Here is a 27,761-nt window from a genome sequence, read left to right on the forward strand (position 1 = left end):
AAGGTCATTTCATCTTGAAGAGTTTCAGCAGGAAAACTTAAAGCAATCATCCTTTAGGGGCAAGAAAGTGGGGGAACATGGTGGTGGTAGCATAGAGCAGAGGTGGTGAAGAACTGTGTTGAGGAATCATTTGATATTTACAACCCTACAAGATAGGTGTTAATTTTTTTTTTTTTTCAGTTGCCACACATGGGATCTAGTTCCCTGACCAGGGATCAAACCCAGGGATTTGGGAGCACAGAAGTTTGGCCACTGGACCACCAGAGAACTCCCCAGGTGTTAACTCTTTCTGTTGTAAATATGAGGAAACCTAGCCCATTAAACGGAGAAGGCAATGGCACCCCACTCCAGTACTCTTATCTGGAAAACCCCATGGACGGAGGAGCCTGGTGGGCTGCAGTCCATGGGGTCGCTGGGAGTCGGACATGGCTGAGTGACTTCACTTTCACTTTTCACTTTCATGCATTGGAGAAGGAAATGGCAACCCACTCCAGTGTTCTTGCCTGGAGAATCCCAGGGACGGGGGAGCCTGGTGGGCTGTCGTCCATGGGGTCACACAGAGTCGGACACGACTGAAGTGACTTAGCAGCAGCAGCCCATTAAAGGGTCAGCTTATTGAGCCATCGTGACTGCCTTGTTCAGCCCTCTAGCTCTAGCACGTGGCGTACAATAAGTGCTCTAAAGAGAGTATCTGCAGAGATGAATGAGGCTCAAGGATCCAGAAAAAGTCACTCAATTCTGCCCAGTCTGTGGCAGAACCAGGATTTGAACTCAGCCAAACTTTTGCCACATTGAGATGCTTTAGGCCCTATCATACTAGGAATTTTAAAATCTGAAGAGTAATATTGATAGCTCACGGGGTAGTTATTGTTTCAGAATTAATCTGACATTTTAAAGAGATATTTTGAAAATAGATTCATCATGCCCTACTAGCAAAAACAGAAATGGACTAGAGTTTATTAAAAGTTGATGGGAACCCTAATTAGAAGGTAGAGTCAGTCCCATCCATGACAGTATATGGGGTTCCCTAGAGAATTGTGGGGAGGTGGGCAGCTTAACTATGCACAATCAGGGCTCAGGCCTGAAGGAATAACAGGATTTTGGGGAAGAGTTTGGAAGATTTAGAGGGTGGCCAATGACAGATCAAAGAAGACGACACTGGAAACCGAACAATAAAGCCACAGGGCAATTTAGAAATATATTTAGAAATCTTAGTAAGTAACAGCTTTGTGTGTGATTCTGACCATTGGTATGAAAGAGGACTAGCTTTCATGAAGTTTATTGTTTGGGGGAATTTGATCATTCAAAATCCTTGTATGAAATCAGAAATCATTTCTGCATTCTCTGGATGAATGGCTTACAAATTCAGTAGAAAAGACCAGGAGGCCTGTCACTGACAATAAAAGACTTGTTAGAACAGAATAGAGCACAATATACACTTATTATTTGCCCTATTGGAAATTGTTTGACAATGGCAATTAAAAATACCTTTTTTGGCACTGATGCCAAAATTGAATTTAAATTAATCAATACTAGAGAAGGCAGAAATCAAGTATTCCATAAGAGCACACACACACAAATGGTTCTACTAGAAGTCAATCTAGCCATAATGGATACATTGAGACAGCACTCTGTTAATAACTTCAACAACTGTCGATTTGGGAGCAGATCCATCTTATGGAATGTAGATTAAAATAAAGTTGCTTTAAGCAAGTGTATTAAATCCCTCTTTCTCTTTTGATTAACAATGCATGAGAAGTCTCCAAGTAAGTTGCAAGGGAGGAAAAAAAAACACCTGCTTTAATCGAAAGATTCAAAAGGGCAAGTTCATTTGTATGAACCTGTGCAGTAGCTTGACAGTGTAAGCTGGACTTCAGGCCTGTGCCATGAAAAAAAATGTTTTTATTTTTTTCCTTCTCCTAAATTACTCCTCATTCATGTTTTCTTTTGAAAATGAACATTGTTATTGAACAATTTTACTTGTCTTGACCTATCAGCTTTCTATACCCCAATGGCAGGGGTCCCAGATCACAGAAAATGGACAACGTGGTAGAAGAGAGAGACCTTCACCTAGGAGTATATACACTGACTATAAAAATACATTGGTGCTGTGATGTAAGCATTAGTTGCTCAGTTGTGTTTGACTCTTTGCAACCCCGTGGACTGTAGCCCACCCGGCTCCTCTGTCCATGGGATTCTCCAGGCAAGAATACTGCAGTGGGTTGCCATTTCCTTCTCCATCTGTGATGTAAGGGTTTGTTAATACTTTTAGTAAACTGGATCTGTTTCAATATTTTCCTCTTTTTTTTTTTTCCCTGAACTTTGCTGGATTAGAAAGTTTTCTCAATACTAACACTTAGTTGCTAATTTTTCTCTGTAATTTTCTCCATCCTGTTCATTCCATGGTATTGAATGCTGAACATGCAATAAATGGTGTTGGATGAATGAATGGATGTCAGACACTGTGCAGAGACCAAGAGAAGCCATGATGTTGACGTTGCCCTTAAGAAGTTTACAGTAAAATGGGAGAAACACCTATAAATGATGGTTGTAAATTACGTCCATGGAGGGACAAGCAGTGCAGACCCCTCAAAGGAAGCAGCTATTATCCTTGGGGAGCCAGGGGAGGCTTCATGGAGGAGGGAATATTTGAGCTGACCTTGAAAGCTAACCAAGAGTTTGAACTTAGAAAAAGTATGAGAGAGACAAGCATTTTAAGTGTAGGAAACACCCTAAAAAAAAAAAATCACATAAAGCATGAATGTTCAAAGTAATTCCAGGTAGTAAGGTTAGTGTATCTGGGTTATTATGGTATTTTTTACTTATGCAACTGATGCTCAAACTGTTATTTATTTTTCTAGAAATGTTGAAGAGAGAGGGGGTCATGCTTTGATAAACACACACCAGATCTGATTGTTATTTCTTTACTTTTGGTATACTGTGGCTTATTTTTATTAAAAAAAAATCAAAGGATTTGGTTTGGTCTTTAAAAATATTGAAGTTAACATGAGCAGCAATAATTATAATATAATGTGTTGTAAGCTGAAATACCCAAAATATATACACATTACACATGGATAGCTTTAAAGACATGAATGAAAATATAAGAGCATTTATTCTTCTTTTTGAGTCAAAGTATTTTAAGAATCATTTTGGAATTCTTTTTTTCCGAGCTTTGCTGAAGTAAAAAGTTCTCTCAACAATAACATTCAGTTGCTAATTTCTCTCTGTAATTTTCTCCCTCCTGTTCAATCCATGGTACTAAACAGTGGACATGAAATAAATGGTGTTGGATAATGAACGGGTATCAGACACTGTGTAGAGACCAAGAGAAGGCATGATGTTGACATTACTCTTAAGAAGTTTACAGCCAAATGGGAGAAACACCTATAACAATGATTGTAAATTAAGTTCATTGATGCCAGCCACTCAGAGCAATGAGCAGCTGTTATTTTGGGGAGCCAGGGGAAGCTTCATGGAGGAGGAAATGATCAAAATGATCATTTTGAGATGATCTTGCAAAAGGTTAACGTCAGTATTTTTAAGGACCAAACCAAATCCTTTGATTTTTTTTTTTTTTACAAAAATAAGCTATAGTCTACCAAAAGTAAAGGAATAACAACAAAAAAGGACTTTTTTTTTCTTTTTTCCCCCACTTTTCTCCTACAGTTCATATGCTTTTATTCTTGCACTGCATTCACTGTACTGTGTTAAATTTTTATTAACGATATTTTAAAATTAGCTTTCATTTTACAATACTTTTAGACTTATAGAAAAATTACATGTATAATTATTATACATATTGTATATAATTACAATTATAATGAAATGAAAGTTGCTCAGTTGTTTCTGATTCTTTGCAACCTCATGGACTGCAGCCCACAAGGCTCCTCTGTCCATGAAATTCTCCAGGCAAGAATAATGGAGTAGGTAGCCTTTCCCTTCTCCAGGGGATCTTGCTGATCCAGGGATCAAACCTGTATCTCCTGCACTGCAGGCAGATTCTTTACTGTCTGAGCCACCAGGGAAGCCATTATTTACAGTATATGAATATGTGATTATTATATATTTACATATTGAATTACAATATATAGAGTTCTCTATATACTTTATACTTGATTTATCCTGTTATTAATATCTTAAGTTGGTATGATATTGTTTGTTATAATTAATAAACCAATGTGCATGAGTGCATGCATGCTCAGTCACTTCTGTCGTGTCCCTCTTTGTGACCCTATGGACTGTAGCCTACCAGTCTCCTTTGTCCATGGAATTTCCCAGGCAAGAATACTGGAGTGGGTTGCCATGCCCGGCTCCAGGGGATCTTCCCAACCCAGGGGTCAAACCCATATCTCCTGCATCTTCTGCATTGCAGGGGATTCTTTACCGCTGAGCTACCAGGGAAGCCCTAATAAACCAATATTGACAAATTATTTTTATTCAGATTTCCTTAGTTTATACTTAGTGTCTTTTTTTCTATTCCAGGATCCCTCACAACATTATTCATTATGTCTCCTTTGGCTCCTCTGGGCTGCGACAATTTCTCAGACTTTCCATGTGTTTGATGATCTTGAGAATTTTTTTGACCTTGAGAGTTTTGCAGAGTACTTTTGCTAGATATTTCTTAAAATGTTTCTTAGCTGGGATTTGTCTGTTTTTCTCATGAGTAGACTGAGATTTCCAATTTAGGGGAAGGAAACCAGAGAGGTAAAGTGCCATTTTGCTCGTATCAGATGGAGAGTACATTTATCTACATGACTGATGACTAGTGACGTTGACCTTGAACATCTGGTTGAGGTAGTGTTTACCAGGTTTCTCCACTATGAAGTTCTCTTCCCCCCACCCCCACTTTCCACATTACCCTCTCTGAAAAGAAGTCACAGTGTGTAACCCATACTTAAAGAGTTGGGGGTAGCTTCACCTCCTGAGGGCAGAATAGCTACATAAATCATGTGGAATTCTGCACAAATTTGTCTCTTCCTCTTCTAGTTATTACATTCAAATTATTTAGTCATTTTTTCTATCAGTATGTACTCATGGATATTTATTTTATAATTCAACATTATTTTACTTAGTCCGTTGCTCTGATTGTTCCAGATTTGGCCACAGCGAGCTCTTTCAGTTGGCTCCTCTGTCCACTGCGTGCTAACTCACTTCAGTCATGTCTGACTCTTGCAACCCAATGAACTGTAGCCCACTAGTCTCCTCTGTCCATGGAATTTCCCAGGCAAGAATACTGGAATGAGTTGCCATTTCCTCCTCCAGGGGACCTTCCTGATCCAGGAATTGAACCCGTGTCTCTTACATTGCCTGCATAGGCAAGCAGGTTCTTTATTACTAGTGCCACCTGGGAAGCCCTGTGTCCATTGGATACACTGCCATCATTATGTGTGTAGATTTTTGTTTGTTTTTTAAAATCACTTCCTTACTTACATCTTACATACAAGATGTTCCAGGCTCATTTTGCATGTTTTCTTCCGTGTCTTAGAATTAGCTGTTTCTCTAAGGAGTTTTGGTTTCTTTCACTGAAGAATTGTGTTAGAAACTAAGATCTAGGTATTGGGTATGTTTGTTGCTACTGGGGTATCATTGTTCTTTAGTCCCTTCAGGTGATAGAGCAGGGAAATTATGTGTGTATATAGGCATATATCTATTTATAAGTATTTCTATATGCAACCATCTGTATTTATATTAAGGTAGACATGAGTTTGGGCTTCTCAGCTAGCACTAGTTGTAAAGAACCCACCTGTCCACCTGCAGGAGACATAAGAGATGCAGGTTCGATCCCTGGGTTGGGACAATCCACTGGAGGAGGGCGTGGCAACCCACTCGAGTATTCTTGCCTGGAGAATCCCATAGACTGAGGAGCCTGGAGGGCTACAGTTCATAGGGTCACAAAGAGTCAGACATGACTGAAGTGACTTAGCATGCGTGCATGAAAATATGAGTTCATATTGTGGTTTCAGTTATAATTCATTACCACATGTATCATTTTAGACTCCATGCCTTGCTTACCTGTTAACTCTTGCTTCAACAGCAAGAAGCCTGAGTCCCACTGTTAGTATTTTTATCTCTGTCAATTGTAGGAAGCACAGTTCTTTTCCTCTCCCTTTCCCTATCTTTCCCTCCCTTCTTTCCTTTCTCCCTCCTTTCTCTCTTACAAATAGTTGTGTATTAAGTATCCACCAAAGTATCTGTCAAAATTCTCCAAGCCAGGCTTCAGCATTACGTGAACTGTGAACTTCCTGATGTTCAAGCTGGTTTTAGAAAAGGCAGAGAAACCGGAGATCAAATTGCCAACATCCACTGGGTCATGGAAAAAGCAAGAGAGTTCCAGAAAAACATCTATTTCTGCTTTATTGACTATGCCAAAGCCTTTGACTATGTGGATCACAATAAACTGTAGAAAATTCTGAAAGAGATAGGAATACCAGACCACCTGACCTGCCTCTTGAGAAATCTGTATGCAGGTCAGAAAGCAACAGTTAGAACTGGACATGGAACAACAGACTGGTTCCAAATAGGAAAAGGAGTACATCAAGGCTGTATATTGTCACCCTGCTTATTTAACTTATATGCAGCGTACATCATGAGAAACGCTGGTCTGGAAGAAGCACAAGCTGGAATCAAGATTGCTGGGAGAAATATCAATAACCTCAGATATGCAGATGACACCACCCTTATGGCAGAAAGTGAAGAGGAACTCAAAAGCCTCTTGATGAAAGTGAAAGTGGAGAGTGAAAAAGTTGGCTTAAAGCTCAACATTCAGAAAACAAAGATCATGGCATCCGGTTCCATCACTTCATGGGAAATAGATGGGGAAACAGTGGAAACAGTGTCAGACTTTATTTTTCTGGCCTCCAAAATCACTGCAGATGGTGACTGCAGCCATGAAATTAAAAGACGCTTACTCCTTGGAAAGAAAGTTATGACCAACCTAGATAGCGTATTCAAAAACAGAGACATTACTTTGCCAACAAAGGTCCGTCTAGTCAAGGCTATGGTTTTTCCTGTGGTCATGTATGGATGTAAGAGTTGGACTGTGAAGAAGGCTGAGTGCTGAAGAATTGATGCTTTTGAACTGTGGTGTTGGAGAAGACTCTTGAGAGTCCCTTGGACTGCAAGGAGATCCAACCAGTCCAGTGCTGGGTGTTCACTGGAAGTACTGATGTTGAAGCTGAAACGCCAATACTTTGGCCACCTCATGTGAAGAGTTGACTCATTGGCATGACTCCCTGATGCTGGGAGGGACTGGGGGCAAGAGGAGAAGGGGATGACAGAGGATGAGATGGCTGGATGGCATCACTGACTCGATGGACGTGAGTCTGAGTGAACTCCGGGAGTTGGTGATGGACAGGGAGGCCTGGCATGCTGCGATTCATGGGGTCGCAAAGAGTCGGACATGACTGAGCGACTGAACTGAACTGAACTGAAAGTATCTGGCATTGATAAGCCTACCTCAAAACATAATAATGATATTTTATTATATTCTTTCTGCTTCTTTCTGGAGCAATATTCCCATGAAAATAATAAGAAATAAAAATAGTAATAATACAATAGTAATTTTCATGTTAAAATTTTATCTTAATTTTAACTAAGCATTCCACATCATCATATCTGGCATGAAAGATGTAGCTATTTGTTAATCTGAACATTCTCCATTAGTTTCAGTTCAGTCGCTCAGTTGTGTCCAACTCTTTACAACCCCACGGACTGCAGTACACCAGGCTTCCCTGTCCATTACCAACTCCTGGACCCTACTCAAACTCAGGTCCATAGCGTCAGTGATGCCACCCATGATCTCATCCTCTGTTGAGATCTACTCCCACCTTAAATCTTTCCCAGAATTAGGGTCTTTTCCAATGAGTTGATTCTTCACATCAGGTGGCCAAAGTATTGGAGTTTCAGCTTCAACATCAGTCCTTCCAGTGAACATTCAGGACTGACTTCCATTAGGATTGACTGGTTGGATCTCCTAGCAGTCCAAGGGACTCTCAAGAGTCCTTTCCAACACCACAGTTCAAAAGCATCAATTCTTCAGCACTCAGCTTTCTTTATAGTCCAGCTCTCACATCCATACATGACTACTGGAAAAACTATAGCTTTGATTGCTGCTGCTGTTACTGCTGCTAAGTCACTTCAGTCGTTTCCGACTCTGTGTGACCCCATAGACGGCAGCCCACCAGGCTCCCCTGTCCATGGGATTTTCCAGGCAAGAGTACTGGAATGGGGTGCCATTGCCTTCTCCAATGCATGAAAGTGAAAAGTGACTGTGAAGTCGCTCAGTCGTGTCCGACTCTTAGCGACCCCATGGACTGCAGCCCTCCAGGCTCCTCCATCCATGGGATTTTCCAAGCAAGAGTACTGGAGTGGGGTGCCATTGCCTTCTCCATAGCTTTGACTAGATAGACCTTTGCTGACAAAGTAATGTCTCTGCTTTTTAATATGCTATCTAGGCTGGTCATAGCTTTTCTTCCAAGGAGAAAGCATCTTTTAATTTCATGGCTGCAGTCACCATGTGCAGGATTTGGGAGCCCAAAAAAATAAAGTCTGTCACTGTTTCCATTGTTTCCCCATCTATTTGCCATGAAGTGATGGGACCAGATGCCATGATCTTCGTTTTTTTCATGTTCCTCTTTCACTTTCATCAAGAGGCTTTTTAGTTCCTCTTCCCTTTCTGCCATAAGGGTGGTGTCATCTGCATATCTGAGGTTATTGATATTTATCCAGGCAATCTTGATTGCACCTTGTGCTTCATCCAACACTGCATTTTGTATGATGTACTCTGCATAGAAGTTAAATAAGCAAGGTGACAACATACAGCCCTGATGTACTCCTTTTCCAATTTGGAACCAGTCTGTTGTTCCATGACCAGTTCTAACTGCTGCTTCCTGACCTGCATACAGATTTCTCAGGAAGCAGGTAAAGTGGTCTGGTAGTCCCATCTCTTTCAGAATTTTCCAGTTTGTTGTGATCCACACAGTCAAAGGTTTTGACATAGTCAATAAAGCAAAAGTAGATATTTTTCTGGAACTCTCTTGCTTTTTCGATGATCCAATGGATGGTGGCATTTGATCTCTGGTTCCTCTGCCTTTTCTAAATCCAGCTTGAACATCTGGAAGTTCGCAGTTCATGTACTGTTAAAGCCTGGCTTGGAGAATTTTGAGGATTACTTTGCTTGCGTGTGAGATGAGTGCAGTTGTACGGTAGTTTGAGCATTCTTTGGCATTGCCTTTTGCGGGGTCTGGAATGAAAACTGACCTTTTCCAGTCCTGTGGCCACTGCTGAGTTTTTCACATTTGCTGGCATATTGAGTGAAGCACTTTCACAGCATCGTCTTTTAGGATTTGAAATAGCTCAACTGGAATTCCATCACCTCTGCTAGCTTTGCTCATAGTGATGCTTCCTAAGGCCCATTTGACTGTGCATTCCAGGATGTCTGGCTCTAGGTGAGTGATCACACCATCATGGTTATCTGGGTCATGAACATCTTTTTTGTACAGTTCTGTGTATTCTTGCCACCTCTTTCTAATATCTTCTACTTCTGTTAGGTCCATATCATTTCTGTCCTTTATTGTCCTTATCTTTGCATGAAATGTTCCCTTGGTATCTCTAATTTTCTTGAAGAGATCTCTAGTCTTTCCCAAGCTATTGTTTTCCTCTATTTCTTTGCATTGATCACTGAGGAAGGCTTTCTTATCTCTCCTTGCTATTCTTTGGAACTCTGCATTCAGATGGGTGTATCTTTCCTTTTCTCCTTTGCTTTTCGCTTCTCTTCTTTTCTCAACTATTTGTAAGGCCTTGTCAGACAACCATTTTGCCTTTTTGTGTTTCTTTTTCCTGGGAATGGTCCTGATCACTGCCTCCTGTACAATGTCCTTAGTTTAGCCATTTGTATTTTAGCTATATTCTAAATGCTATAATATTGTTATTATATGCTATAATATTAAATATAAATATTAAATATGCTATAATATCAAATGCTATAATAATCTTGTTATTATCCCAGTAAAGAAATAATTCTTTATTCATTTTATGGTTGTAAAACATTAATGTAAGAAAAACTAGAACTATAAATCTACCAATTAACATTTTAGAAAGCATTTATTAGAATTAGAAATATTAGAAATTAGAAATAGTCCTAAATGATATCATAACATTTTGGAAAAGAATTATAGTCTACCACCATACCACCTCTGAATGCACCTAATCTTGTCAAAAAGGAGTTATAATTTATGACAATATTTTAAAAGTCTAGTGGAAATTTGAAATCAAGAAAATCATAATCAAAAATAAAAATAAGATTTTATTGTGTGTGTGTGTGTACTACTTAAAATATTAGAGTAAGTTGATGTGTGTAATAACAAATATCAGTATTCACTTTTGTATCAATCATTCCATTAAATGTTTTATATAATTATCACTTAATCCTCATAATTATCTATTAGTATCTCTTTTCACTTAAAGGGTTAAAGAGTCAGAGTTAAATGACTTAATCAAGTGAGACAGAGCCAGGTTTTAGACCCAAGTTCCTTAAAATGTAAGTCCCATTCACAAAGTGATATGACCTCCTGCAAAGTCATATTGTTTAATGGTCTTGAGCATCCCTGGTTGAGCTATCTGTAGCTTCTGCAGGGAGAGGATGGAGAATCCAAAATAAACTGCCAGTACCTTTAACAAGACAACGTAAGTTGTTCTGGCTTAGAAATATAACCTAAGGTATTAATTTCTATGCAATTATTATATAGTCAATATAATTCTCTAACGTGAGGGTAAGACAAACCTTTTCATAAACCTAAAAAGCTGTGGAAAATCAATAAAGAGAAGCTCTTTATAGGTCTGTGTGAATTGGGAATAACCGGGCTCTTTTATCCTCAAATGTGGTAGGAGGAAGTAAAGAGGATTCTAAACTCAGAGGGAGTAAACAAGATAACTGGGCTTAGAGCTCTTGGAGGTAGAGAAAGCTGTAGAAAAAAGTGAAGGAGTGCTGTGGTGGTAACTGTGATGCCCTGAGATTCTCTGTGAACAGTTGATAACTTTGACTATTTTTCTAAACATACTGGATCTGAGAAACACACCATTCTTCTTGGGAGATGAGACACTTAATAATGCATCTCCCAGGGTGGTCCTTATATCTAATCCATGCCATTATATACTTTTTATTTAGCAATAAGTGCCTTTTATGAATAAAAATAGAGTATGACTTCGATTTTTTTATAGTAAGTAGAAATATGAAAGAGTTGGCTTTATTTCTTGGAAAAAGAAATCTTAACTCTTTTGAATTCTTTACCAAACTTATAATTTGAAAGCTCTTTCCCAGCTAAATAAGGGCCAAATGAATGTGTTTGGCTTATTTCCCAGATTTTAAACTGAAATATTCTTCTCCATATCTAAACTATATTTCTAGAATGATTTATAAAAACTCAAACACAGGAATATCTCTGAAGAAATTGCTGGATTGAAAGTATTCACACATTGAACGTATCATAGATAAGCAACAAATTCAGAGAAGGCATTTGAAGAGCTTGCTAGCTAATTTTCATTTACAACTTGCTCTGAGGGCTTCCCTGGTGACTCAGATGGTAAAGAATTCACCTGCAATGTGAGAGACCTGGGTTTGATCCCTGGGTTAGGAAGATCACTTGGAGGAGGGCATGGCAACCCATTCCAGTATTCTTCCTTGGTGAATCCCTAAGGACAGAGGAGCCTGGCAGGCTATAGTCCATTGGGTCGCAAAGAGTTAGACACAACTGAATGACTAACACTTTGACTTGCTTCATACCTAGGTATAAGTATAGCTGCTGCTGCTGCTGCTAAGTCGCTTCAGTCGTGTCCGACTCTGTGCGACCCCATAGTTTGCAGCCCACCAGCCTCCGCCGTCCCTGGGATTCTCCAGACAAAAACACTGGAGTGGGTTGCCATTTCCTTCTCCAATGTATGAAGTCGCTCAGTCGTGTCTGACTCTTCGCGACCCCGTGGACTGCAGCCTACCAGGCTCCTCCGTCCATGGGATTTTCCAGGCAAGAGTACTGGAGTGGGGTGTCATTGCCTTCTCTGATAAGTGTAACAGATTACAACAAATCCTTGTAAAGTAGGTTTAGTTATCTCCACTTTTGCTGTTGTTTGGTCACTAAGTCATGTCTGACTCTTTTGCAACCCCATGGACTGTAGCCCACCGTGCTCCTCTGTCCCTGGAATGTCCCAGGCAAGAATACTGGAGTGGGTTGCCATTTCCTTCTCTAGGGGATCTTCCTGACCCAGGGATCAAATCCACATCTCTATACTAGCAGATGGATTCTTTTCTGCTGAGCCACCAGGGAAGCCCTATCCTCACTTTATAGAGAAGGAAATCTCAACATCAAACTTCTAGGAAGCAGTTGAGCTGAATTTGAAAGTCTGTGCTCTTTCCAGTATATTATTGAACAGCTCAGATAAAATAGAGGTAATAGAGGTATCTAAAAAAGGAAATATTGTTCAATGGAAAAAATCACTGGCCCAGGAGTCAGACAACCAGAATCTTAGTGGGTAGACTCATGTTATCTTTTCTATCTTCTGACTTATCTGTAAAAATGATGGCAGGCCAAAGCTGATCTAAAGTGGACTTTTGAAAATTTTATGTTTCTAATTGCTTATTATCTTTCTTTTTCTCATATATTGTAAGCTCCATGAGGGTAGGGATATTTTATTATGGTAAAATAAATATAACACAAATTTCCCATTTTAACCATTTTTCAACATCAGTTTAGTGGAATTTAAGTACATTTACATTGCTGTGCAATCACCACTGCCATCCATCTGCAGAACATTTCATCTGCCCCAACTGAAAATCTGTGAAACTCTAACTCTCCATTTCCCTCTCTCCCCAAACCCTGGGAACCACTATCCTGTTTTCTGCACTTATGAATTTGACTATTCTAAGTGCTTCATATAAGTGGGATCATATATAAAGGATCATATTTATCTTCTGTGTCTAGCTTATTTCACTCAGTATAATGTCTTCATGTTTCATATATGTTGTAGAATGTATCAGAATTTTATTCCTCTTTAAGGCTGAGTAATTTTCCATTGTAGGCATAGAGCACATTTTGTTTATCTATCCATCATTCACCTGTCAATGGACCTTTCCACCTTTCAGCTAAACATGGGTGTACAAATATCTCTTTTAGGTCCTGATCTCAATTCTTTTGGATATATACCTGGAAGTAAGATTGTCAGGTCACATGGTGAATCTATGTTTAATTTTTTAGAAACTGCAATGCTAGGATGTACTTTTTAGCCTAGAAATTCTATGATTCAGTGACGGCCTATAGAGGGCCATGAAGAAATGTGTTTTTGATGATTGCACAAAGCAGGGTTGCACATCTGCCAAGGCTGCCAGAACTTACTATCAAGTGCTCAGCGCAGGACAGACAGCAACGGGGTCTGCTGGAGTAGATTTCCCTCTTCTGTTTGACACTAGCCAGAGAGGACCCACTGAAACTATTTCTTCCAGTCTCCATTTAATTCTCCTATGATACATTTCAAATACATGGAATTCAAAATACTGATGCTGAATGAATGAATAATACTGTCATTTAACTATATAAATATTCTAAACTGGACAGAAAAAAAAATGGGAGGAAATGAAACTGGTAATTTGTCTGATGAGAACATTTTCAAAGTATTTTAAAAATCATGTTTTTGAAGTCAAACATAAATTATAATTTCGGGGGAAAAAAGCAGAACAAACTCATCACTTAAAAATACTCTTGCTTTTGCCTGGAAATAAAAAAATGGAACAAGACATCACGAGCCAGTGTGGACCACTTATCAAACTTTAATCCCATATGATTTGCAAAGTTAATTTTTATCTTAGGCTGAAATTACACTTTCCTGCCACTACCCTATTCAAGTTTAGCTGTTTTGAACAGAATAATAATTATTTCACAATTTTGATGCAGGAAATGAAGAAAAATGTTCCAAGGTAAAAAAAAAAAAAGATTCTCAAAAGTGATGATGAATTTCTGAAATGAGTTTGAAATAATGAGTAATTCCTCAATGTCAAAAGACATTGGTTTAATCATCTTGGTATTTCCAGGGCTGGGTTCTATAGGTATAGAAATGTGATTTGTTAGCACACTAATGTGTGCTAAGGAAAGACTACCCAATTTCTCATTTGATAAGAATCTAGGGCAGGAAGGTGACAGGAAAGAGGACTGTCTCATTTTTACTAAGTTCTATTTATGACATTATTGACTGAGAAATATATGATCCCTTCTCAGAAGGTGCTTGGCCACTGGCCATATCACATGCATGTGTGTGCAACATCCCCACCCATGTTTTCCCACTCATGGCAAAAATTCCAGCCAGTGGTCAAACAAGCATGACACATACTTTTGTTCTGAATCATCAGAATGGAATAAAATTCTTTTGCAAGTGATTGCCTTAATAATGCATTTTAAATTCAGAGACACAAGGGAAATTTGGTAATTTTATATTCAGAAATATGTAAAACATAGGTGTACAAAGTTCTATTTTGGAAAAAAAGAGTTAAAACATAGGTGTACAAAGTTCTATTTTGGAAAAAAAGAGTCAAAATTATGTACTAGTATATAAACCCAAATATTTATATAAATGTATGGGAGAAAGCTCTGCAAAACTATACATCAACCATTGACACTGATTATTTCTGGGTTGAGAATTGGGGTTAGGGTGGAAGCATATACTTTTTACCCCATATATTGTCACCCTGCTTAGTTAACTTATACGCAGAATACATCATGCAAAATGCTGGGCTAGATGAAGCACAAGCTGCAATCAAGATTTCCAGGAGAAATATCAATAACCTCAGATTTGCAGATGCCACCACCCTTATGGCAGAAAGTGAAGAGAAACTAAAGAGCCTCTTGATGAAGGTGAAAGAGGAGAGAGAAAAAGCTGGCCTAAAACTCAACATTCAAAAAACTAAGATCATGGCACCCGATCCCATCACTTCATGGCAAATAGATGGGGAAACAGTGGAAACAGTGAGAGACTTTATTTTGGGGGGCTCCAAAATCACTGCAGATGGTGACTGCAACCATGAAATTAAAAGATGTTCCTTGGAAGAAAACCTATGACCAATCTAGACAGCATATTAAAAAGCAGAGACATTACTTTGCCGACAAAGATCCGTAGAGTCAAAGCTATGGTTTTTCCAGTAGCCATGTATGGATATGAGAGATGGACCATAAAGAAGGTTGAACGCTGAAGAATTGATGCTTTTGAGCTGTGGTATTGGAGAAGACGCTTGAAGAGTCTCTTGGACTGCAAGATCAAACCAGTCAATCCTAAATGAAATCAACCCTGAATATTCATTGGAAGGACTGATGCTGAAGCTGAAGCTCTAATACTTTGGCCACCTGATGCGAAGAACTGACTCACTGGCAAAGACCCTGATGCTGGAAAGAATTGAAGGCAGGAGAAGAAGGGAGTGAGAGAGGATGAGATACTTGGATGGCATCACTGACTCAATGGACATGAGTTTGAGCAAGTTCCAGGAGATGGTGAAGGACAGGGAAGCCTGGCATGCTGCATTCCGTGGGGTCGCAAAGAGTCGGACACGACTGAGCAACTGAACAACAACAACAAATTCTCTATTATTTTAATTCTTTTATTTTGGGTTTGTTTATGTATTTTTAAAGAATACTATTGCTTTACTTTTATTTTTTTTTGGCTGCACTGGGCAGCTTGTGGGATCTTAGTTCCCCCACCACGTATTGAACCAGATCCCCTGACAGTCAAAGCACCAAGTCCCAAACACTGAACTGCCAGGGAATTCCCATCCTTTGGGTTTATATTCATGTATTAATAGTTTAAAAAGAAAAAAAAATCATACACAATTAAGAGGTTGGTATTAGTTAAAGGAGGTAATTTAAATGATGTCTCACAAAATTACCATGCAATGAGGCTAATATTTTATAGTTTTTAACACACTTTTCTCTTTTGCCTTTCTGAGTTCATAAACTTCACTGTAGTGCACTTGAGCCTCCACCTACCTGGCAGGGTGGGCATGGAATGGTAGTGGGGTAGACATTAGATAGTTATAAGAATACAAAGAGAAAGACTAAGAAAGAATTCATCTTTTTTAACTGCCAAAATTGTATTATACAGCACAATGATAGCCTTGCAAGCAAAGCTTTTGTCTTGAGGAGGGATTTTCTAAATTTCTTTATCTCCCTTTAGTCTATCAGCCCCCGAACATGGAGAACTCCCATTAGAGACCTGTGTGTGGGGTCAGGGCAGCTAGGTCAGCTCTGTGGATGGTAGGGAGAACATAACACAGACAAAGTCAAAGAGAGACTTTTCAGTTCTGGCAGGGGTGACTGTGGAGAGGAGAGAGATAGTGTGAAGTCATCAGAAGTGGGTCCTGATTTCCCTATATTTAGACTTCAGCTTGGGGAAGGGGCAGTATATTAGATTAAGTATGGTAACATGGAGGGCAATGGTGACAGTTAGGAAAGAGATCCACTCCTAGATGACTCTCTGAACCAGTATGCGGCAGCCAATTTAGTTAAGTGCACAGCTCGGAGGCAAGCAGAGGAGGTACAAAGTTCAGCTCTCTTGGGCCACACTTGCCTCTGTAACTGAGTGGATAAGAGGAAGTAGAAGCTGAGGTTCTTTCTGGACAGCTTTTCTGAGAAATTACTGTAGTGGGGAGGAGCTCTGTCCAGTATAGGGCAGAGAAAACTGTCTCAGGCAGCCCTCAGAGGGGTCACAGCACCAGTGGGTGCTGAGCTGGTGTCACATTGCCAGGAAAAGCTATGCACACAGTGCCTGGAAAATAAGCAACATGACGTTAGACTTTTGCAGAGAGGATGATCAAAGCAAAGGACATTAGGCAAGAAGACACTTTGTCTCTGCCCGCTACCCACCAGGCACAATTCTTCTCCACCACCACAAGGAAACAGGACCCACTTCCTCATGCCCCCAGATGCCACCTTAAAGAGAGAAGTGTGGCAGGGGGTAGGAAAAAGAACATTTTTATCCACATAAGAGCTTGTTTCCTAAATACACTACTCAAAGTGATCAAATGGAACCAAATTTAAATAAGGACTCAGTTAATTTCCCCCTTACTAACCAGTGGTTAGTTGTTCTTGAGGAATTCCTGACAAAATGATGGTGCATTTTTTTCTGCAAAGCTGAGCTGTGAAATTTTGTAATCTTACAATAAGTGAAAAATAATGATAGAGAATAAAGCTATCCTGAACAAGAAGACCTGGGTAGAGAAAGAAGTCTTGTCCTAATAAAAAGAGAATTTTATTAAGATTCACATAGCAAAGGGTAGAGGGTGGGGAGCTGACTGAGGAACGGTATCTGGACATTTTGTACATGGAGGCTGAAATCTAATCACACTCAGTTGACTGCAGTGTCTCTTGGTGTATACGTGCTTGTAAAGTTCTTATCTGAAAACTGTTCAGATATTGTCCCAGCTTGCTGTTTTGTGTTGCCATTAGAGAATAATGAGACATATCCACTAACCTTCAGGGGATGGAGACTCTGCAATACTCTCACAACCAGTGTCTCTGCCCTGAGACAAGGACTGAAAAGCCTGTCCCCTCAGGAGTCACTTCTAGGGCCCAGTTGCTCCAACTCCTCAACAGAAGTCTCATTCTGCTCCATGGTGGTTATGAAGAGTCCCGACGCTGGAACCAGTCTCTTCTCCTTACTCGCTTTATGTCCTTGAGCACATTACATAACCTCTCTGTGACTTCTATCTAGTAGCTATCTAGCATGCGTGCTCAATCATGTTCGACTCTTTGCAACCCCATGGACTGTAGCCCGCCAGGCTCCTCTGTCCACGGAATTTCCCAGGCAAGAATACTGGAATGGGTTGTTATTTCCTACTCCAGGGAATTTTCCCAACCCAAGGATTGAACCTGCGTCTCTTGTGTCTCCTGCATTGGTAGGCAGATTCTTTACCACTGTGCCATCTGGGAAGTCCCTCTGTGACTTAATTGGAAACAATAATAAAAGCACCTGTTTTAAGAGATGTTTAGGGTGATCAACCATCTCTAAATGTCTAGAACTGAAATGGCTCCTGAGACTTAAAATTTTGGGTGCTAAAACTGGGAAGGACCTGGACAAACCAAAAGGAGTTGGTCACTCTGGTTAATGTGAGCATAAAATGGATTGATTCACATAAGGTTTTAGACAGAAGGGTGCTCTCAGCACAGAGAAAGTGCTTAGTGATGTTTCTTATCATTACCATGCTATTGCAACGGTATTGCAATAGTTATTGCAACGATATTGCAATAGCTATTGCAACGGTATTGTAATAACTATTGCAATGGTATTTCAATAGCTATTGCAACCATGACTATTGCATATGGAGAAAGAACTCTGGTCCTCAGTCAGGTGGGCTGCTGTAATGTTGTCTTGATTAGAAAAAAGGGGATCTTAATGACCCTTAGAATCTGTGGATCTCTTCGTGTCCTGAACTTTTCACCTAATTGCTTATTTTAAGAAGAACTTAATACAGAGCGAATTCTGACTTGCAGGCTGAACTAAAATTCTAGACAGCTGAAATAAATTTCTCTGAGGACATGACAAAAGAAGATCTAGCAAGAAAGAAGATCCCATAACAGTGCTTGGAGCCATCCCCTTGGTTTCTCTGAAATCCTTTTGAAGTTGACACTATTCTGAGGCTCAGAAGCACAAACATTTAGCAAAAACAGCACCAGGAACCTCTATGGAAAAGTCTGACTTTGCTGTATTTAAGGCATCCTAAGAAGACAACATTCTTGCAGCAAAAAAAGGAAAAAAATAGGTAACATTGATTGATTGGTTATTACACATTGGGTACTGTTTTAAGAACCTTATGTGTGTATTGCTCCTTTATGATCACAACAATCTTTTGATGTAGATTCTTCCAGTTTAGAAGAAGAACCTGAGTCTTGAAGATGTTTAATGATTTACTACATTTGATTTAAGCAGCAATTAATAATAGCTGAAGTCAAAGAGGATTTAATTTATGCTTAGGTATTTTAAGTTACATAAATCCTATTATAAATTATGTTATCACTTTCATTTACACAGTATTTATACTTGTAGTTTTGTTTTTTTTTGTTTGTTTGTTTGCTTTGACTGCAGTTTTTATCTGTATAGTATAATTAGATGAGTTATGTAGTACATTCTTATTCCTGCCCAAACCTCTCTTGGGGGAAGTCCATGTGATTGACCCATCAAATCCCAGCTCAGGGTACTACTGGTTTTCCCCAATGGGAACCACCCGAACTGAAAGCACAACAGTCAAGGAAATAAGTCAAGAAAATAAATTGCCTCTGTCAAATTAGCCTTGGAAACCAGAAAGTCTATAATAGAAGCAAATGTCATAATCATAAAATTATTTTCTATAAATCAATGTTACATATAACAAGTTCACTATATCTTTGAAAGCCTTAGTTTCATCCATTGCTTCTTTTAAGTTGTATTTAAGTATAATTTGTTTCATTTTTATGTGATCTAAAATGCATGATGATGACATTAATCACCATAGTCAACATAGTTAACATTAAATAGAGTCAACATTTTTATTGTTTCTGGTTAATTCTTTCTTTTTCTTATTGCTGCCCAAAGAAGCTATATCATAAAAAAGAGTAGCAATGTCATTTAGCTTCCAGAAACTCAACTTTCTAGTTTTAAATTTGAAACAGCTGGTGATATATTTTGTCCTATAGAGGAAGACAGAAAGATCTATTATAGAACCAAAGTGAGGGTTAATAGTTGAATTTTTCCTGCCTCAATTTGGTTATTTCCTAATGGTACAGAAGGTAGCATAAACTTTGACATGAGAAGATAGTCAACATTCATTCAACAAAGGCTACAGGAGTTGGCCTCTTGGCCTGCCCCCAAAACTCAGTCATCTCAAAAATTTGCCTTATGTGGGAAAGCTGATGCTAGGTGCCAGTTAAAAAATCCTGAAGTCCCAGAGCTAGAAGGATCTTTGAATGGTAGTTTGTTTCTTATAAGACAGAACTGCAATGGAACTAGCTCAGAAAACTATTGTTTTCCTTAATATCTTGAGATTCAAAACACTTAGCAGCATGGCAAAGTACATAGTTCAATTTTCTCCCCTGTATCTAGATTATGGAGGCTTCCTTTTGAAATTAAATGAAGCGTTTCTACACTGGTAAGGCCTTACCGTCAATTTTTCTATTTCACTGAGGGCCCCCTCTTCTGAAGGGGAATCTGAGAATCAGAAAGTCAAGATGGGAGGTATTCATGACCCAAAGTCAGCTTGAAAATGGCTTAGATATTTAAAACCCATCTATTCTGTGCCCAAGAATTGATGCTTTTGAACTGTGGTATTGGAGAAGACTGTTGAGAGTCCCTTGGACTGCAAGGAGATCCAACCAGTCCATCCTAAAGGAGATCAGTTCTGAGTGTTCATTGAAAGGACTGATGTTGAAGCTGAAATTCCAATACTTTGGCCACCTGATGGGAAGAACTGACTCATTTGAAAAGACCCTGATGCTGGGAAAGATTGAAGGCAGGAGGAGAAGGGGATGACAGAGGATGAGATGGTTGGATGGCATCACCGACTCAATGGACATGAGTTTGAGTAAACTCTGGGAGTTGGTGATGGACAGGGAGGTCTGGCGTGCTGTGGTCCATGGGGTCGCAAAGAGTTGGACATGACTGAGCGACTGAACCAAACTGATATTGTGTGATAGTGTCTTGTTGAAAGGAAATCTCTTAACAGAAAACCAATGGGCTGGTGCCCCCAGGAGAGGACTTTCTACACTCATGCATACCAAATCATTGAGCAAACACACAGCATCTGGTAATATTCTGTATGAAAAAACTCTGTAAGGAAATACTTGACTATCACTGAGTCCTGGGCTGGACTCCTGAATCGAGAGAAGTGTCAGGAAAAGGAGAGAGTGGATAAATGACAAGGGATAAATTTCTAGGATTTGGTTGGCAAAAAGGCATGAAGTAGGTATAGAGCCACATTTCCACAAGCACTGACTGATGAGGATCCCAAAATGACCACGTAGTGCTCTAGGTATGAATATCATGGAGTACGCCTCTGCCTTAGCTGCCTATCAAGAGCAACTATTTCCCACGGTGGGCTCTACCTGAGCCACTTACAGAACCGAGGGAGGCAAATCTTGTGGTTAACTGGGGTTCTGTCAATGCTAGCATTACTGGGCTAGATGCAGTCTGGGTTGGAAAGAACAGAGGTGGAGATAGGTGAACAGTAAGCCATGCGTCCTTATTTCCTCCCCACTGATGGGACCCACCCTGTCTCTTTATTGGAACGGGAGCTGCTTCTGAATCCTACCTAACTGCTGTCAACACCCTCCCATCTGGAGATGAGCCCAAGTTGTGGATTTCCCTGTGTCCACTTGGATGGACCAAGCTGGAAACATGCCCTTGGCATGCATCTAACCACTGCATCTGTCCAAGAACTCTGGTTGCTGTGCAGATTTTGCCCTTTTAGAAATGACTTCAGGCCTCAAATGCAGGGCCCCTGCTTATAGCCACACAAGTTCTCCTCTGCACTAGTCCAGAGGGTGTCATTCCCAAAGGCCACAGTGTGAACGGTGCCGTTCCAGAGGCCCTGCAGTGCAACACAAAGAAGCTGTACTCCTCAGTGTGATCTGGGATTGTATGGAGATCCCTGGCAGAGGCTGACATTTTATTCTAAATCAGTTTCTTCTCACCCATCACTTCTTACCCCCTTCTCTGTGCTTATAATATTTCTTTACTTCTCTCAGCCTGCTGCATGCCTCATGGCCAAGTCCCTGATTTGTGACTCAACAAAACCTGATTTAGCTTACTAAGTCCAGCCCCTGGAATGAAAGATGGGGAGAGAGAGAGCTATTTGAGAAACTGCATGTAACTCTTGTTGCAACAGAAGACTGCAAAGGGCCACAGGATTCCTCTGACCACAGACAACAGCCTTGCATAGCACAGTGAATTTGCACCAAAAGAGAACTGTACTTCTTGTAGTTGTTTCATGGTATGCATATGTTCAGTGGTAATTAAACCACTGATTTAATTGATTATATGGTAATCGAATAAATAACAAGGGCAATAGAAATATGCCTGTACTTTGCAGATTTGAGTAAAAATAGTCTGTTCTTAAAAAACTGAAACTTTATCATTCTTTAACATTCATCTGGGAGTCTGAGAATATGCTGCCTTAAGCACATCTTTATGTGGACATAAAGCAGCGCACCCTACAGCACAGCAGCTAATGGCACAGGCTAGACAAGCTGGGATCAAAGCTCAGGTCTATCACCTGCAAGTTATGTGGTTTGGGGCAATTTGTGTTTTCACTTCCATATTTTAGCTTCTGCCTTTGTAATTTAGGAATAATACTTGCTTGGGGTAAAGCATTTAAAATGGTGCTAGCACATCGTGCTTGCTGCTACTGGTAGCACAGAGAGATTAACTCAGAACTATCCCAGGGACAGAGGAGCCTGGTGGGCTGCCGTCTATGGGGTCACACAGAGTCAGACACGACTGAAGTGACCTAGCAGCAGCAGCAGCATGCTTTAATTAGGGCATACCTGCTGCTTATTAAGTATGGAGTTTATCACAGAATGCGCAATCATATATATATATATATATATTTAAAATTTTAACTATAAAACACACAATGTAAAATTTGCCATTTTAAAGTATATAATTCAGCAGCATTAAGTACATTTATCATGTGAAAACATTTCCTCTATCAGTTGGTGTTGTTCAGTCACTCAGTCATGTCCAGCTGTCACCCCATGGACTGCAGCACACCAGGCTTCCCTGTCCTTCACCATCTCCCAGAGTTTGCTCAAACTCATGTCCACTGAGGTGATGATGCCATTCAACCATCTCATCCTCTGATGTCCACTTTTCCTCCTGCCTTCAATCTTTCCCAGCATCAGGGTCTTTATCAAAGAGTAGGCTCATCACCTCTATCTAGTTCTAGCTCTTTTCATTACTCCAAATGGAAACCCTGTACCCATTAAGCAGTCATTTCCCATCCCCTTAGCCCTTGGCAACAACAAATCTACATTTTGTTCCTATGGATTTGCTTATTCTGGATATTTCATATAAATGGAGTCATATATATGCGGCCTTTTGTGTCTGACTTCTTTCATTTAGCATGTTAATCCAAGAGATAACATGTACCAGAATTCATTCTTTTAATGGCTACCTACCCTCTGCTGGATATGCTACACTTTGATACCTATTCAATGTCAATCATTGATGGACACTCTGGTTGTTTCGAGCTTTTGGTTTCTGTGACTAGAACTGCAATGAACATTTATGCAGTGGATGTATATGTTTGAATACCAGTTTTCAATTCTTTTGGGTATATACCTCGGAATGGAACTGCTGAATCATAAGGTAATTCTACATGTAATTTCTTGAGGAATGGTCATATATTTTTAAACAATTATTTTTTTGTTTTTATAATGTCCAAATATAAAAACAAACTGTCATATTAACTGTGAAAGAGATGTACCTAAACAGTGACTTCTGCAATCACTTTCCTTATTCCCTAATTGTGCAGACAGATGAATACCTGCCCTTAGAAATTGTAATCAAATAGGAGTCATTTCTGATTGAAGGACTGACTTCTCATAATTATAGAAAAAGGTTATTGTGGCAACATCATTCACATTTGTGGCTTAGTTTTAATATCGTTTCTAATATTTCCAGACAATACTTCTCCCAAGGTAAGAATAATGAAATATAACTTATGAAACAAAACTAAAAATTGAACTTATCTTTAAGTGACTGCACTGATTATTACTTCAGTCAATTTCTGGTAACCATTAGAAAGAGTGCACCTTCCAACCACAGTGATGAGTCTGACTCAGCTCTAGGAAGAGGAACTTCAGCACTTACCCAATTATAAAATCTCCGGTGGAAGTTCATTTGGAAGAACTCAACTGTTTCCTACCATGTACTCTTGATTTTTTTTAATACATGAAATATAAACCTGTTTTTTTATTTATGGCCACACTCTGTGGCATGAGGGATCTTAGTTCCTGGGCCAGGGATCAAACCTATGCCTCCTGAAGTGGAAAGGTGAAGGCTTAACCTCTGAGCCACCAGGCAAGTTCTGCTACCATGTACTTTAAAAATTTTTTCAAATTGTCATTATTTTTAATTTTTTAATTTTTACTGTGTTGTGTTGGCTTCTGTGTTGGCTTCATATGGCATGTAATAGCCATTCAGTTCAGTTCAGTTCAATTCAGTTCCGTTCAGTCACTTAGTCATGTCTGACTCTGCGATCCCATGAATCGCAGCATGCCAGGCTTCCCTGTCCATCACAAACTCCCGGAATTCACTCAGACTCACGTCCATCGAGTCAGTGATGCCATCCAGCCATCTCATCCTCTGTCGTCCCCTTCTCGAACTGCCCCCAATCCCTCCCAGCATCAGAGTCTTTTCCATGAGTCAGCTCTTCGCATGAGGTGGCCAAAGTACTGGAGTTTCAGCTTTAGCATCAGTCCTTCCAAAGAAATCCCAGGGCTGATCTCCTTTAGAATGGACTGATTGGATTTCTTTGCAGTCCAAGGGACTCTCAAGAGTCTTCTCCAATATCACAGTTCAAAAGCATCAATTCTTCGGGGCTCAGCTTTCTTCACAGGCCAACTCTCACATCCATACATGACCACTGGAAAAACCATAGCCTTGACTAGACTGACCTTTGTTGGCAAAGTAATGTCTCTGCTTTTGTATATGCTACCTAGGTTGGTCATAACTTTCCTTCCAAGGAGTAAGCATCTTTTAATTTCATTGCTGAAATTGCCATCTGCAGTGATTTTGGAGCCCCAAAAAATGAAGTCTGACACTGTTTCCACTGTTTCCCCATTTATTTCCCATGAAATGATGGGACCAGATGCCATGATCTTAGTTTTCTGATTGTTGAGTTTTAAGCCAACTTTTTCACTCTCCTCTTTCACTTTCATCAAGAGGCTTTTTAGTTCCTCTTCACTTTCTGCCATAAGGGTGGTGTCATCTGCATATCTGAGGTTGTTGAGATTTCTCCCAGCAATCTTGATTTCAGCTTGTGCTTCTTCCAGCCCAGTGTTTCTCATGATGTACTCTGCATAGAAGTTAAATAAGCAGGGTGACAATATACAGACTTGACGTACTCCTTTTCCTATTTGGAACTAGTTTGTTGTTCCATGTCCAGTTCTAACTGTTTCTTCCTGACCTGCATATAGGTTTCTCAAGAGGCAGGTCAGTTGGTCTGTTATTCCCATCTCTTTCAGGATTTTCCACAGTTTGTTGTGATCCACACAGTCAAAGGCTTTGGCATAGTCAATAAAGCAGAAATAGCCATAATTATACATATATCCCCTCCCTCCAGAGCCTCCCTCCCTTCCCTCATTCCATCCCTCCAAGTCATCACAGAGTGCCAGACTGGGCTCCCTGTGCTGTACAGAAACTCCTCACCAGCTATCCACCTTACACACGATAGCATATATATGTTGATGCTACTCTCTCCATTGTCCCACTCTCTCCCTCCCTCACTGTGTCCACAAGTCCATTCTCTGCATCTGCATCTCCATTCTTTCCCTGCAAATAGATTTGTCAATACTATTTTTCTAGATTTCATATATATGTGTTGATATACTATACTTGTTTTTCTCTTTCTGACTTACTTCACACTGTATAACAGGCTCGAGGTTCATCCACCTCACTAGAACTGACTCAAATTTGCTTTTTTTAAAAAATGGCTGAGTAATATTTCATTGCATACATGTACATCTTCTGTATCCATTCTTCTGTTGATGAACATCTAGGTTGCTTCCATGTTGCAACCTGGCTATGTAAATAGTGCTGCAATGAACACTGGGATACATGTGTTTTTTAGAATTATGGTTTTCTCAGAGTATATGCCTGGTAGTGGGCTTGCTGGGTCATATAGTAGATGTATTCCTAGATTTTTAAGGAATCTCCATGCTGTTCTCCATAGTGGCTGCATCAGTTTACATTCCCACCAACAATGTAGGAGAGTTCCCTTTTCTCCATATCCTCTCCAGCATTTATTATTTGTACATTTTTTGATGATAGCCATTATAACTGATGTGAGGTGGTAATAAATGTAACCTAATTAAACTTAACAGCTTTTGCACAGCAAATGAAACAATAAATTAGATTAAAAGACAGCCCTCAGAATGACAGAAAATAATTGCAAACGAAACAACTGAAAAAGGATTAATCTCCAGAATACATAAGCAGCTCATACTGCTCAATATCAGTCAAATAAACAGTTCAATCAAAAAATGAGCAGAAGACCTAAACAGACATTTCTCCAAAGAAGATATACATATGGCCAACAAACACATGAAAAGATGCTCAACACTACTCATTATAAGAGACACACAAATCAAAACTACCATGTATTCTTGATGGTCAGCAAATACAAGTTAGATGTCCAAATAGTAAGGATACAAAGTAGTCAACAGTGATATGATCAGAAACAAATCTGGGATATTTTCATTGAAGCTAGCACAATTTGCAGACGTGAAAGTAATTTTGGAACTTATACGAGTTTTAAATTAAATACACACATATATGGATGTGTCTATATATAAATAAGTTTATATCTGTATTTTTTGCATGATGCAAATATGGTTGATTTCTGGCAATGATACAGAGTCACTCTGTGGTCACATGGAGTCAGTGGAAGCCCATGTGTTATAAATAAACATTTGGCTCCACCAAGCAGAGATATATAAATAGTTGTATGGAGGTTAGTCAGGCAAACCCTGATCCCCTGCAGGTACCACGCCACATGCTACCAATTACTTCATGATTCTGCAAAATGTGTAACAGACACCAGATTTAGGGCACAGGAAATTTTAGTATTAAACTCTAGTAAAATGGGTCTGTTTACATTTCTCCCCCCGGAGGAAAAGAAGATGATCCTAAGATTGTCTACATGTGAGTCATCCACGTCATTCTTCTCTCTGGTTGGTGGTTCTGAACTAAGTAATTCTGGCCTCACCGCCCCTTGACAACCTCAACAAAACACTCCTAAGACAGTGATATGTATTGACCAAGAGGTTGGATGATGTCAGATAGGTTGTTGCAAGTTGCACTCCAAACATACATGTCTATTGTCTCAAGTTCTTTGAAGTGGCTTTTAGCAATTCCTAATTGAGCCTGGCTTTCCTAAGATGTCCACTAGGAAGTTGATTTCGCAATCATGTGTCTGACATGGGAAAACTAGGGAGCATCTTGTTTCATTTGCTACTGCTCAAAGAAGTTTCACTGAATAGAAAGCAACTAATTTTGTGTAGCCAGTTCTGAGTTACACTATGAATATGGGAGCTAATTTTAGAACATAATTCTAGACTTAAGGGAAACTCAATACTGCAGGCCACAGTATAACTGAAAGCTTCTGAGGAATGTATATGAGCTGTAATCTTAGAGCATAAATTCTGAAAGATGTTAGAGATAACCCGCCATTGATGCAGTTGCCATAACAATATGAACAGCTAGTAAGCTTGAAGAAGGTTGATTTCATTTGACATCTGGCACCAGGGAAATATCTAACATCATCATTATCAACTACTTTGGAGATTTATCAAGTGTGGTGCATTGGGCTGGATATTGAAACTAGAAAAAGACTCATTGAAGAGTCTCACAATTTAAGAGCTGTTAGTAGTATATGAATACATATACATACATATTTTAAAAAGCAATCCAAGGCAAAGTACAAGATGAACAGTACCTGCCATCACTGAGGACAGAGATTGTAAGACTGATCTAGAGGTGAT

General features: G+C 39.6%; 1 protein-coding gene across 8 annotated transcripts in view; it reads right to left on the minus strand.

Annotated features, from left to right (window-relative positions):
* VEPH1 (ventricular zone expressed PH domain containing 1) overlaps nt 1–27,761 on the minus strand; it is a 300,739-nt gene that overhangs the window by 79,862 nt on the left and 193,116 nt on the right. The window lies entirely within an intron of this gene.

Source organism: Bos grunniens, chromosome 1, assembly GCF_055505025.1.
Source record: "Bos grunniens cultivar Pamir isolate PY7600 chromosome 1, Bosgru_T2T1.0, whole genome shotgun sequence".
NCBI lineage: Eukaryota > Metazoa > Chordata > Mammalia > Artiodactyla > Bovidae > Bos > Bos grunniens.